Here is a 12,702-nt window from a genome sequence, read left to right as displayed (position 1 = left end):
TTAGGAAATTATATACTACTATCTTTGAAGCATAGTAACCGAGAGATAATATAATTATGAAAACACATGAGTATTTCTACATTTGCTAACTTTTATAAGAGATGTCAAGTACGACCAAACAACGCTGTTGATGACCAAATATATACATCCGAACCTTATTACCAGACTATTTCTAAAGAAGTTATTCTGCTTTTATGATGACTTGACTGATTTACTTTCAAATATAAATCAGGCGTTAATTTACTTACTTGAATGTGATGTAGTAACTTATTCACTGCCGAAAACATGGCGCATATTTACATATTTATTTTATTTTACATTGTTGATAAATTTTAATATTAAATCATGAATGTTGTTATTGTTATTGTGTTGTCAATTTCGAAATAAACAAACAAACAAGCAGTAAGTAGTCATTCGTTTGTTGTTGTTGTTTTGGCTGGTTTTTTTTTTTTGGGGGGGGGGGGGGGGGGGGGGGGGGGGGGGGGGGGGATTTTTGGGGGCGGAGTGCACGTGGTGGTATATGTAAATAATACAACTGTAGATTTCTTTGTTGTTGTTGTGTATTTTTATTTTTTGGTTTTGAAAGTTCCGATCTCTAAAAAGTAACAAAATCTCCAGCAGTTTTAGTGTGTTGCTGTTTGCGGTTCCTTCTCGTTTTCTTGTCTGTTTTCTTGCCTTTAATTCCTATAGTAAACATTGCAAAATTTTTACTTTTACAGAAAAATAACGTATAGACTCAGCAGAATACGACAGCATTTTTTTTTTATTTTCTTAAATGGAATAACGTTATACATCAAATTGAAAAAAAAAATGTTTAAAAATAAAAACGTAAAGGAAGAAATGAAAACTGTCAAATTTGTAGCTACATTTAACAAGAAATATCTTTTTAAAATGATGGTAGGTGCAGAGTGGTTGGAAAAAAAGGTTATGTATAATTTTGGTAAGTGTTTGTTCCTAAAAAACTTGCATTAAAACAAATGGCGGTTCGTAATGCAAGAAAGCCATGGTCATGTCACTGAAACAGCTGATGTAAACAAAACAAATTCTTTTACAAATCAACCAAATACGGGATACCTACTTTCGTTCCAGAAACTGAATTTGTCTTTTTATCAAACCCGCTTTTATACTAAAAGAAACACGTCTTAATTTATAGAAATAATATATAGAACCCCACCGCGGAACAACATGTTTCTTATTTTTTATCCATTGTGCCATCTCTAAAATCATGATACATTGTACAGGCAAAACATTGACTATCCAAATGTCCAGGCAGTTAGAAAGTTAGGCAAAACTTCGACCGGTAAATAACGGTAGTTTGCTAGCGTAATTCTTATTGTAAATTTAGCCATTTTGGGAAACAAAATTTCGAAAAAATGTACTATTGACTCGATTTTCCGCTATGCCCAAATATCTTAGCTACCATAAATACAACATGTTTTAGAACAATTGCATTATAACATTTTTGCCTATGGACATTACTCGTTGTTTCACAGCGCATGAGCGGTACCCGCAGCACGAGAGTAGTTATCCAAGAACAATTCTCAATGGTCAGTGGGTAGTACTCGTACTCGTAATCTGTAAGCAGTGCCTGGCTAAATAAGTATTTTAAGTTTCAAGTCAGTAGCTTTGATAGTAACAGAGATAAATTCTCTTATTTTCCAAATGTGTTGAGTTTAAGATGTTAAGCATGATAGTATCTTTCGTTGCCGCTGGAAAAAAGAAATGATATTACAAAAATCGTCAAAATTAACAATCATTTCAAATGGATATAACCCGCATTTGTTTTATGTTGCCAATGAAATATTTTTTATCAAATATTAATAAGTTCATAATGTTCTCATTTTAATACTATTAAAAGCAGAAATATAGTGTGTATTTTAGATAACTTGATAACTCCAAGGTACTATCATGTTTACTTAACAAACAGGAGAGTAAGTTTTGTTGGAATGGAAGTAGGTATCTTCGGTTTCGTTGATTTGCGGAAGATAGGTGTTGTTTACATCAGCTATTTCAGGTGACCGTGGCTTTCTTGCATGTCATAGTTTTGGCCATTTTTTTATTGTATATAACAGGTCTTCAAAACAAGGACGCTTCGGACCAGTGCAGTTCGAAAACTTAATTGCTGTGTTGGTCATACAGGCAATGATAAAATTAAAAAAATAAATCTACTTGCCTTGAAATTGTTTATTCAAATGAGTTGTAAGATTTTCAGGGAGTGTTTTCTTTTTATCTGTAGTTCAAGTTATGCCCCAAGGATCGACATATTGTTTTTGCTCTGCCTGCCTGACACAAATTAAAGTTTAACCTTTTTTTTTATAACTCATTAATTTTATAGTTGATCCGTCTTTTAAACTCACACACTGATAGTCACAAGCCATTCACACTGATGTATAGAAATTTCAACCACATTTTCCAATTTTGGACATAACTTTTTCATTGTTTAATGGATCCCTTTCATAATAACTGACCTTCAAAGTAAGTAACGTTCCTCAAGAGCAATCAAATTTTTTTTCAAAATGGCTTTTGTCATTTTTTTCCCTAAGAAAACATTATAATTGTAATAAATTTAAGTGCATGATATGGCTCATGGACCCATACTGTATCCTAGGTACGTTACTGCCACCTGTGGGGGTAAGGTATATTGTATTATAGTCTGTTTCACTGATCTGTCTTATCGAATACAGATATGTAGTATCTAACGCGTGGAAGAGTCTAATTGTATTATTGGTTCTTAAACTTTATTTCACAAAGCGACGGTAATTAAAATTTACCTTTACCTAAAAATTGGGGGTGGGGTAGGGGGTTATTTTTATTTTATTTATTTATTTATTTATTTCTATTTTCTTTTTTTTTTCTTTTTTGAACCTTTAAACTTTTTTGCTTGTGAACAAAATCTCATACCTACATAATTATGGTATTTATGTGATGACATCGTTTTCATTGATAAATGACTTACACAATACCGGAAATCAATTAATCGGTAAACCTTCGTTTTCTACGTAGAACAGTATCGGTAATTTTGCATATTTTCATTTTTTCAGAATTAACGCAATGTTATTTCCTGAAATATTGTTCAGAATGGTGCTAGTAATTAAGAAAATTGTTCTGCGTTAAATCAGTATCCAAATATTATGATAAAGATTCATTGTTTTGCTTCAAACAAGTTTGACAGATGTAACAGTGGGAGGGGTAATTTTTTGTTAAAAATTTATCATCATCTGATCATCATCTAGTCAGAATAGTACGACGGTCAGATTGTTTTATATTGGAAGTGTCTAGCCGTCCTGTAACTGGATGCCTAGCCTGCGTTCTAGCCGTCCAGTTACCATGATACAGCTAGCAAATCCTCTGGGGATTTTTTAGCCATCGGGTGTAGTTGATTTCTTAATGAAAAAGTAATGATATTTATATAGTTTTAACTGTTATTAAGATAATATGAAAAAGGCAAAGCCTCTGAGCGAGCGTAGCTTAAATGACAAAGAAACTATTCACTGCTTAAAACAATTCCGAGAACCTATTCACTTGAAAAGAAACAAAAAATAGTGTCATTATACCTGTAACAGCGAATATCATACGTTGCAAAATTTATGGAAAGCTGGTGTCACGGTGACGTCATTACCTGTTTGCGGCGTTCTTATGGCTTTTGCTTATTTATGACATTTTATCCCATTTTCTGGCGAATGCTTGATCTTTTAAAAGAAAGTCATATTTTTTTCTACCAACTGAAAATCTTTCTTGCATTATTTTTGAATGATGGATAATATTCAGCAGTCAAATGCAGTTCTGTATTCACTGCCGACAAAGCATTTGCTATGAGCACCTGTCCTCTAGGGACACCCACTTTGTAAAATAAAAGCAAAATTGAAATTATTTCCATAACATAACTTTTTTTAAAATAAAGACACCTAATGAACATGGAGATTGTAATTCAAATATAAAATTAAAAAAAACAAAAACAATTTTCCCGACTTTGACGGAAGTAGAACAAATTGGCGGCGCCCAGACAAGAGGAAAATTTTTCAGCTACATCACTTTGCCCCATTCGGCACACCTTTGTTATATTCGCCTACACATTGCCGTAAGGCGAGCTACGCGCTCGCAATTGCGCTTTGCCCAATTGCTCGCGAGCTACGCTTGCTATCAATACGTATCCATAAAATATTGTTTGAATACATACCAATGTATATTTTTCATAGTCTCGAATAGATTAACGATTTTTCAGTCGATAAAACGATCTATTTAAGTATTTTTAGAAATGATAAAACATAGATCGCCGAACGTCCATTTTATTTTGTGAAGAGTGATGTTTTTCTAACAACCTAAACTTTAATTCTTAAAACACAAATTTATTAAAAAATGTGATGAGTGGAAAGCAATAAAATGGATTTATTATGCAGGGGTGTGGAATTTCTATGCCCGACTTGCCCAAATCAAGAGTTTTTGCCGGCGGACAAGCCGAATTTTACCAGTGCGTTTGTCCGCAGGCAAGTGAATTTTGGAGCCTTAAAATAATAAAAAGCCAAATTTCAATCATTAATAATTCGCAAACGTTTATTTCTTTCTTATTTTGCATAAAACCATGCTTAAAATACGTAAACATCAGCTCGGCACAGAATACATTTCCCCGTATTGGGCCCCTCGCTAAAAAGCACCTGCTATCGGAAAATTCAGCTTCCATTGGATGTATCGAGGCAATGAAACAATGAAACGGTGCTAGGGTAAATATTATGCGCAGTAAATCATAGCATTGCAAGTAGTTTTTGGTACGAACATGGACAAATTTGTCATTAAATCGGGTTGTTCAAAACCGCCTGAACAGTCTTAAGGAACGGTAAAAGCGCAAAGAGACAAAGAATATGATTGCAGATGTGCACATGGGTTTAAAGATAGCTGGTTTTCAGACTTTGGTTGGCTGCGAAAGGTTGATAGCTCGGACACGCTGTATTGTCACATTTGCAGACTGTTCCCGCAGACTGCGGATACAACTTCTGCTTTGTATATTGGTAAATATGCTGACACCTTACTAAGAAAAGACACCCATAGTTCCCATCAAGTTTCGTCAAAACGTGTCATTTGTGTCAAAGTATGAATTCAAGCAAAAGCCTAGTAAACAAGGACCCATAGAAAAGTCTCTAGCCAAAGTGGAAATGCACAAACTCGAGAGAGATATATAAAGCTCTTCAATACTGCTTATGCTGTAATAAAACATAATCGGCCTTACACTGACTATCCATTTATGTGTGAAGTGCAAAGAAAAATGGTGCTGATTTGGGCAATTATCATTTATCTTGAGATGCCTGTGTGGTGTTCCATAATTCTATTGCCAATGTTATATTGGATGAAACAAAAATAAACTCGAAAAATGTTAGATATTTTTCGGTCATGAGTGACTCAAGCACTGACCTGTTCTGTTATTGACCAGGAAGGTATTTTGATACATTATGTACACCCTGAAACATATGAACCTGAAACAACAGTTGCCAGTATAGAGAATTTAGAAAATGCAAAAGCGGATGGTGTTGTTGATGCCATTAAGAATGTGTTGATAACTTGTCAAATCAAAATGCAAAACTGGTGTGTGTGAATCTTGATGGTGCTGCTGTTAATTTAAGTGCAAAGAATGGTGTTGCTAAAAAACTCAGTGATGCAGTTGATAATAATGTTATTGTAACCCATTGTGTGGCTCATATACTTGAACTTGGCGCCTTAGATGCTGTTAAGCAGGTTGGGTATCTAAAGAAATTTGAAGACACTCTAACAGGGTTTTCCCTGACGCACAAAACCTGCGTCATAGTCACACTTTTCTGACAAATGACCCATAAAAATAAATTCTGTGCGTCACAGTGGACGCAATTTCTTGAAAATCTAAATCAGTAGTAGTACCAGTCTGCTGTTTACTAAAAAAATGGCTCAAAAGCAAAGCAAGCTGACGATGTTTATGACGTTGTCGGCAGCAAGTACAGTAGGGCCAAGTGGTTCAGATTGCCTGTTCCTACTATAACACTGCCTGGTAAAAAGTACTAAAATTTATTTTAGCACGTATATAAATAAAAGTCAAACATCAGCTGTTTTTATCATTTTATTCAGTGACAAATATGAGGAAAGACTTCAATCTGTATAATCACTAGTATAAGTAAAACAAAGTTTTATTCAAAATACTAGTTTTAGTATATCTGTATTACCCCCAAAATTCGGAAATGACCCCCAGATGTAAAACACTGAGGGTCACAATGACCCTCATTTTCAAAAGTCAAGGGAAAACACTGCTCTAAAGAGAATCTGTAAATTCTATTCATTTTCCCCCAAGAGAAGAGAGGAATTGAAGAAGCTTCTTCTTTTCTCAATGAAAATCTAAAAAAACACACAGAAATCAATGCAATTAGGCGGGTTTCTTCCAAGTTACGTGCATTAGAGGCAGTTTGTCAGGACCTTAATGTAACATTAACACACATGGAGCCAATTCTTGACCTTTCTTATAAGGCTGATGAGCTAGGTCAAGCAAAAGCAATACTTACTGACCTTAAAAGTCTAAAATTTGTAAAATACATTTATCTCATGCAAGATGTCCTTACAGCCATAACCCAGACTTCTGTTTTGTTTCAAAATAAAGGTCTGTTGATCTTTGTCCAAATTCTACAGGTTGTATGATTCTGAAACTGGCCTGTTTGATGTTAAATTTAAACTGAATAGGTCTCTGTTGGATTTCAAAGATGATAACGACATTCATTCCTTACTTGACAAAATCAGTCAGTATGTTCTAGAGAGATTTAAGGATTTTGAGAACCCACCCTTAAGTCTGTTCAAGGTTTTTGACTTTAGAAACTGGCCTCATACACTAGCAGAACTTAGCACATATGGTTGTAAAGAGATAAAACAGCTGTGTGAACAGTGTAATTTTAATCTTTTAACCAGAAGAGGAGGCCTCCTCTATTCCCAGTGAATGGCAGACACTTAACGTTCAGGTTTCCGTGCAAAAAACCTTTCACCCTTTTGTTGTTTATATATCTTTACTGCAGAGGCAGAAAGATTCTGTTAAACACATCAGTGCCACGCTGCTACAGCTATTGCTCACAATCTCCCCCTCCACTGCTGCCTGTGAAAGGCTTTTTTCTCAAATGAATCTAGTCAAGACTCCTCTTAGAACTCGCCTTACCAAAGAAAATCTGCATAGTCAAATGTGAATTATTGTCTAGATGGTCTAGAATTTTCAAAGTTTGATCCTGTACCTTCTGTTGAACAGTGGCTTAAGTCTGGTCAGACACATACACCATAAACCACCAGCAAAGTCAGCCACTGTGACCTAAATATATATGAAAGTGTTGCCTCCACATCAGCTCAGGCAAGTTCTGAGATGGAGTGCATACAGCCTATGTTAAGTGAAATTGTGAAGAATCTAGGTGGTGAGGACATTGCAAGGGAGAAGCTTAAAAATTTAGCTGATAACCCAAGTAATCCCTGTGCCTTAATTTTACTTAGATGGGCTTATCAGAATCTCCCATCCTTTTGTACTGCAGTGACCAAAAACAACAAACAGAATACTGTGTTATTGACTTTTATTGTTCTGTAAGTGTACATTTCCTGTAACACATTCAGATGTAGTAGTAAATATATTGATTCACAAAATGTTGGGTTAAATAAAGCAGTTCTAATGAACCCGGTGCCTGGTTTTCACTTTTTATTTGGACAAGTGAATTTAGCTTCAGACAAGTAGAAAATTCAGTCAAACTTGTCCGTGGGCAAGTGGATAAAATCCGAAATTCCACACCCCTGTATTGTGAACGCTTAACTATTGTTTTTCTAAAAGTTATGAACATGATACTGCCGCTATTGATTTTATAAATATGTCATTTTAAACAGTTATTCATCAAAAAAATATTTGAATTCTAAAATACGAAAATTGTAACTATTTCAAAACTGTTTTAATGTTGAAAATCATTAAATCCAGTGAAAAAGTTGTTAAAATTTAAAAATACATATCCGACAAAAACATTGTTTTGCCCGCCGCCAGATTAACAGATTTTAATGAGTGACGTCATGGTGAACATGTCATTATTAATCCCCTGCCACAGGTGGTGGGGGGTTATAGGAATGGTCTCCGTCTGTCCTTCTGTCCTTCCGTAACATTTTGTGTTTGCTCTGTATCTCCTAAACCCCTTGAAGGATTTTCATGAAACTTGGGTCAAATGATCACCTCATCAAGACGATGTGCAGAACCCATGAGTCAGCCATGTCGGTTCAAGGTCAAGGTCACAACTCAAGGTCAAAGGTTTGAGCCTTCCATTTCGTGTCCGCTCTGTATCTCCTAAACCCCTTGAAGGATAATCATGAAACTTAAATCAAATGATCACCTTATCAAGACGATGTGCAGAACCCATGAGTCAGCCATGTCGGCTCAAGGTCAAGGTCACAACTCAAGGTCAAACGTTTGAGCCTACCATTTAGTGTCCGCTCTGTATCTCTTAAACCTCTCGAAGGATAATTATGAAACTTGGATTAAATGATCACCTTATCAAGACGATGTGCAGAACTCAGGAGTCAGCCATGTCGGCTTAAGGTCAAGGTCACAACTCAAGGTCAAAGGTTTGAGCCTTCCATTTTGTGTCCGCTCTGTATCTCCTAAACCTCTTGAAGGATTTTCTTCAAACTTGAGTCAAATGATCACCTCATCAAGTTGATGTGCAGAATTGATGAGTCAGCCATGCCGGCTCAAGGTTAAGGTCACAACTTAGAGTCAAAGGTTTGAGCCTTCCATTTTGTGTCCATTCTGTATCTCCTAAACCCCTTGAAGGATTTACTTTAAAGTTTAAACTTTGGTCAAATGATCAACTCATCAAGAACTCATTAGTCAACCATGTCAACTCAAGGTCAAGGTCACAACTCAAGGTCAAAGGTTTGAGCTCTGTATCTCCTAAATCCCTTTTAGGGTTTTCATGAAACTTAGGTCAAATGTCAGATCACCTCATCTAGACAATGTGCAGAATTCATGGGTTAGCCATGTGAGTTCAAGGTCAAGGTCACAGCTGAAGGTCAAAGGTTTACCCTTTCACTATCCATACCAGTGGCGGGGGATTTAGCTGTCTTTCAGACTGCCTTGTTGCTTTCGGCATAGCACGAATAATGCAGTGAGACGATTTATTCGAGACGATTAAAAGTAAATCTCTATATAGTATGTATTCACACTAAATTTTGTTTGCAGATAAATATTGATATCTTTATAGTAAATGGCGTCTGGTTACCTGTCGGCTAGACACTTCCTTTTATATTTGTGATGGGCAGTCTTAATGTCAAAACTTCAAAGGACCAAAATAATGAGTCTACGACACTTCGCTGAAAGACACCTCGTCGAATACGACACTTTGCCGAATACGACACATAGTCGAAGTTACATACTCGTCGAATTTGGTCGAAAGTTGGTCTAAAAAAACTGGAAAAGAAGTACTTACAATATTGAACGAGAAAAGAAAGCGGAAACACTTTTATTAAACTGTGCTTGATTTATAACAAAATCGATCAGGTAGATTTATCGAGTTACAGTCTCTTTATGCAGTATCTTAGGTTATATGCTATTCCTCTTAGAAATTCTTCAGACGATCGTTTCCCAAAGTCCTGTACCACTCTCTGTACTTTCTCGTTCATCTTTTTGATCTGAAATAAAAGTATGAAAGATTCAGATTCAGTTTCCAGACATTTAGTTATTCAGGCTTTTCCTCCATTACTTGTTTGCTTTTACACTTTACACTTTACAATAACATACCATAACAAATATACTGAAACTAAAATTATAATTATACTTACCCGTAGGCTTCTCCGGTCGAATTCAAAAGAACTTTGTTCACCAGATAACACGTTTCTAATCAATTATGGCTATTTACGCATTGAGTAAAAGGTAAACGTAAGCCGATAATACAGTCAATTTTCATCATAAAGGCCTTTGTCAAAGGTAACAATTTCGGCCAAGTGTCGTACTTTATATGAAAATTAGACCAAGTGTCGTATTCGGCTAAGTGTCGGATTCGACCATGTTTCATGTTCGGCGAAGTGTCATATTCGACCAAGTGTCTTTCGACAAAGTGTCGTGCACCGCAAAATAATGAAGGATAATTCACAGTACCCTGTCGTGTAAAGTTATTGGTTTTAAAATTTGGCTTATTGGGATGACTTATTTTAAATTATCTGTTATTTTTAGCTTACCTGGGCCAAAGGCTCATGGTGGGCTTTTGTGACCGCTCAATGCCCGTGTGTCGTGTGTCCGTCAACATTTTCTAAAAAAATCTTCTTCTTGAAAACCACTGGGCAAAATCACACCAAACTTCACAGGAATGATCATTGATTGGTCCCCTTTCAAAACTGTTCAAAGAATTTAATTCCATGCAGAACTCTGGTTGTGGTCCTCGACCAAAATTGTTCAAATTATGCCCCTTGGGTGAAAAGAGGTCCTGCCCCGGGGGGGCGTTTCAGGTTTTAAATAGACTTGTATAGGAAAAATACTTCTTGCCTTAAACTGCAAGGCCTAGGCTTCTGATATTAAGTATATTGCCTTTCCTAGTATTTCTCTGCAAAAATTATTTAAATTACGATCCTAGAGTGAAAATAGGCCTTGCCCTGGGGGCACCAAGTTTAAGATATACTTATGAAGGAAAAAAAATAAAGATCTTCTTGTCTGAAAGTTCAAGGCCTAGGCCTTTTATATTTGGTATGTAGCATTGCCTGGTGGATCTCAAACAAGTTTGTTCAAATTATGCCCCTTGGGTGAAAAGAGGCCCCACCCTGGGGGTCACTTAAATTATTATAATTATGAGTTATATAGCAAAAATACTTCAAAAATTATCAGATCATATTTCCTAGACTGTTTAATTATAATTACCTGATGATCCCAAGTGATTAGGGATCACTTGACTGTGACCTTGACCTACTGACCTACTTTTTTTAAGATACAGCCTTGAAATTTGGATGACATGTACAGTTTTGCACAACGATCTTAAAACTGACTTTCAGTTACATGAATGTGACCTACTGACCTACATTCTTAATATTTCAGCATCAGTTTGCCATTTGAAACATGTGGCTCATGTTACTCAGGTGAGCGATACAGGGTCATCATGACCCTCTTGTTTAGTTTTATATCCCTCAAAACCTTAGCCGTATTTGCATTTTACTGTTAGGAAAACGAAGACGTTAAAAAAAATTTAAAAAATGTCATGATAAAATACTGGTCAGACTAGCTTGCTCTAATAAATTAAACATTAATATTCGTGTAGAAACTTCAAATGGGTTAAATATAGCTCAAAATTTTGAAAAAGAGACTTAAATCTTCGAAAATATGTGAAAACAGGTGTGATGACAGACTGCAGATGATACTAAATTGCAGAAACAAAACACAAAATGTACATTCAAAATATGTCAGCAAGGCAATCTTATGCTTTAATATCAACAATATTGAGCAGTTAAAACCACCCCCGGTTTTAACTAGCAGTTTTAACCGGTTAAAACTGCCCGGTCAATACTCCCTGAAGTGGTCAATACTGGTTGATTGGTCAATTCTGGTCAGTTAGTCAATACCGACTGTAAAGTTATTTTGCAGAGTTTATAAACAATTTTAAAAAATGACTGTTAAGAGCATTTGGGGCTTGATGAAGGTGTTTGAATGCATTATATTTAGTTAAAGCAACCAAATCAATACTCCCAAATTAGTCAAAAGTGGTCGATTTGTCAGTACTGGGTGCTAATTTAACTGAACTTCATTTGTAGAAAGTATTTCATAAACTGTAGCAGTTAAGTGTTTGATTCACAAGCATTGATTCTAATTGTTTTTACTGAAATATAATTCAATGAAAAATTGCTGTGAACAACTGGACCCTTTCATGGAAGTGGTTAAATTGTGTTTTGATAGCAAGTGTCACATTGCCTTATTGACACCATGTCTTACAAGTTACAATATACTACAGATATATTGCAGACCTGTCTATCTAGTCACTAATTAGCTGTCATGATCAATAATCCCACTGTATTAATGAGGTGCTTGCACATGGTAAATTTATCTAAAAAAATTAGTTATGCAAGCAAAGTATTCAAATGACCAGTATTGACCACTATATGTCAACATGAATTTGAGATATTGCCCATAAGAAAAAACTCCTATTATCTAGGATCACATTGAATTTGTTGAACTACATCATCATCATCAACTAAGTATAGAGTTGAAATCTCGAAAAAACGTAATATCCTCAGCGAGTCAGGCACATGCAGGAAAAAAACTGTCTAAAACTATATTGTGTACAGCTGGTGTCATGTCTGTGAAGGAGTGTATCAGGTTGCCCTACAAGGAGTGACCTGAAGCCTTCCGGGGTCTCTGCAGATACTGTGTCAGGTTACCCCACAAGGAGTGACCTGAAGCCTTCCGGGGTCTCTGCAGATACTGTGTCAGGTTACCCCACAAGGAGTGACCTGAAGCCTTCCGGGGTCTCTGCAGATACTGTGTCAGGTTACCCCACAAGGAGTGACCTGAAGCCTTCCGGGGTCTCTGCAGATACTGTGTCGGGTTACCCCACAAGGAGTGACCTGAAGCCTTCCGGGGTCTCTGCAGATACTGTGTCGGGTTACCCCACAAGGAGTGACCTGAAGCCTTCCGGGGTCTCTGCAGGTACTGTGTCAGGTTACCCCACAAGGAGTGACCTGAAGCCTTCCGGGGTCTCTGCAGGTACT

The 12,702-nt window shown here is 36.2% G+C and overlaps 1 protein-coding gene across 1 annotated transcript in view; it reads left to right on the top strand.

Moving 5' to 3' along the window:
• Positions 1–2,624: 2,624 nt before the first annotated feature.
• The window catches only part of LOC123559189 (ubiquitin carboxyl-terminal hydrolase 20-like), a 72,275-nt gene continuing 62,197 nt past the window's right edge, over positions 2,625–12,702 (top strand). The window contains exon 1 of the mRNA XM_053524416.1: positions 2,625–3,013. The gene's annotated coding sequence lies outside the window, so the exon portion shown is untranslated. The remainder of the gene's footprint in view (positions 3,014–12,702) is intronic.

This window comes from Mercenaria mercenaria, chromosome 15, assembly GCF_021730395.1.
Source record: "Mercenaria mercenaria strain notata chromosome 15, MADL_Memer_1, whole genome shotgun sequence".
NCBI classification, from domain to species: Eukaryota; Metazoa; Mollusca; class Bivalvia; order Venerida; family Veneridae; genus Mercenaria; species Mercenaria mercenaria.
Note: the sequence above shows the minus strand (reverse complement) of the source record. Positions and strands in the feature narration are given on the sequence as shown.